The sequence below is a fragment of the Mastomys coucha genome, chromosome X (assembly GCF_008632895.1).
Source record: "Mastomys coucha isolate ucsf_1 chromosome X, UCSF_Mcou_1, whole genome shotgun sequence".
Lineage (NCBI taxonomy): Eukaryota > Metazoa > Chordata > Mammalia > Rodentia > Muridae > Mastomys > Mastomys coucha.
In genome coordinates this window covers 72,256,701-72,259,327 of record NC_045030.1, presented here as the reverse complement: position 1 = coordinate 72,259,327, position 2,627 = coordinate 72,256,701, and positions in this window count along the sequence as shown.

The window sequence follows — 2,627 nt, the reverse complement described above, 5'->3', positions numbered from 1 at the left end:
ATCAATTTAACAGTGTTATGTAGATGCTTGTCTACAGCAATACTGAAAATACATACATTTTTCTCATTGAATCACGTGCTCTGTAAACATTGATATATATTGCTAAGTATCATGACGTTTCACAGCATCACAACATTGTTGTAAACTAAAGTAAATTAATTAAATGTAAAGATACTAGTAAATTCTTATTATACTATCATAAAATATCTGGCTGATGTTCAGATTTTTCAGTCATGAACATGTGCATACACACACACACACACACACACACACTGCAGTTTGCTTTAATAGAGTTAAGTGCATTATTTTTCCTTCAGAATTTTTTAAAACTGTAAGAACACTGACCATCTTTTTACATTCATAATTTATTTGTTGGAGAAGCCAAATGTACTTCTGCTAGAAATTCTCAAAATGTGGACTTTTCTGTTCAAATCCCTATGGTATAGCCTAAGATGTTAACTTGTCCTTTGTATTTATGAGTTGATGCTTAGATCTATAGCCTGGATCTGGTTCAAATTAGATTTGGTTGAAGATGAGAATAATATGTAGCAGGTGATTTTGATTAAGCCTTTCAGAGTCATATCATATCTAGATTTTTTTTACAGTAACAATAATTATTGCTCAAAACCTAAATATATTACTTTGCTTGGGGTTATCATATGGGAGTACTCTAATTCTAATTGCAACTTGAATAAAGAGAAATTTCTTTCTGTTATTCTACTGTTCTGTGTTATAATTCACATATAAATGCAGAACAATGCCTGACTCACTTTAATCACAAATTTAAAAAGAAATAAATTGGTTCTGAATCATTGTGAAATTGATCAATTTTAAAAATAATAAGATGATAGATTTAAACATTGTGATATCTATCCTCTGTCATGGTCACTGCATTTCTTATACTCCAGTTGTTTTATGTATGGCCCGCATATTGATCATTGAGTCATTTTGCTTTTTTCAAATTTCCTTTATAGTGAGTGCCTTTACTATGTGATTGAACAACCTGCTCTAGAATTATCTTGTACACTACTTTCCATAGACCAGGAACAAGCCATTCCTCTAAGAAGCCCTTGTTTCTTTATGAAAATGGTATTTCAAAACTGTAACCTACATTTTAAAAATGTTCATTTACTAGATTAGTCATTATTTCTGGAAAATTCAGTACAAGAGCTAGGAAATGTATTTTTGTACCAATTCAAATTCAGGGATATAGGGTGCTTATGTAACTTCTTGCATCCATATCTCATTACTTCAATACTATAAATCACAGTTTTCAAAGCCACAGAGGATGGTAAAATAATCATACAATTTTCTATTTATCTATTTCTTATAACAATTGTTTCAGAATAAGAACACGAATGCTACTACCACAAATGACCACTAATAACAACTTGTAATTTTGATAGCTTTTTTTGTTCTTAAAATAAATCTCTCCAGAGATGTAGTATCAAATTATTGTGCTTAGATTTCACACAGAAAAGTTTCTACCTGCTACCAACTACTTATACAAATTATTCTTTTAAAGGTAAAATTATGTAACTGTGCTTTGATATTGCTTTTTCTTTTATTTATTTTTAATGTCCTAACAAGTCTTTTATTTGTTTTTAATGATATACTAAGCATAAAAATAATGGATTTATGATATTTTCACAAATGTATATGATAGTGATTTGGTTCTTTTTGCCTCCATCACCCTAAGTTTTCCTCCTCCCTCTTCCCACTGGTCATCCTGTCATCACCTCATTGTTTATATATGTATATTAATCTCAATTCCTTGTCAGAGATTCTATGTTGTGACTGTTTTTTCTCCTATCATTCATTCTTGTTCTCAATTTCTTCTTTCTGTCCTCTGTTCTCTCCAAAATTTTTTCTTGTCATATATACATATGTATAATCTATGTATGAGGAAAGATATACAGTTTCTGTCTTTTGAGTCTGGTTTATTTCAGTTAGCATGATTATCTATAGCTCTATCAATTTTCCTAAAAATGACATCATTTCATTTTTAATGGATGAATAAAACCTGTCTGATTATGTTATAATTACCATATTCTCATTATTTACCTGTTGATCTACATCTAGTTTGATTCCATGTTCTGGCTATTGTGATTAAGACAGTAATAGAGATATACAAGTATTTATGTATATTATGAATTGCCTATAAAATTATCAGTATACCTATAAATGTTAATTTAGATTTCTTAGCCTACATAACCAAGAATGGTATGTATGTATGTATATGCATGCATACATTTCTATAATTTTTGTCATTGTATCTATGAGGTAGGTACTTAGATTTGATATAGCAACAGGGAAAAAAGTAAAATCTTTTTTTGTTAATATTGTCAAATTTTAATTAGAGCAGTTGCATCTTGTATCTGCATAGAATTGATAACAATCCCCTACTCCAGATTCCAATTACCTTCCAATGTCTTGCTTTGGCAGCACACAGTTATTCTAGTCCTGATCTGCTCCCCTGCCCCTTATCCCTGCATATCACTTGTGCTCTTTGTCTTGTATCCTTCATCTTGGCTTTGTTTGGCTATAGAGAAAAGATTGAGGGGCTGGTGAGATGGCTCAGCGGGTAAGAGCACCATTTGCTCTTCTGAAGGTCGTGAGTTCAAATC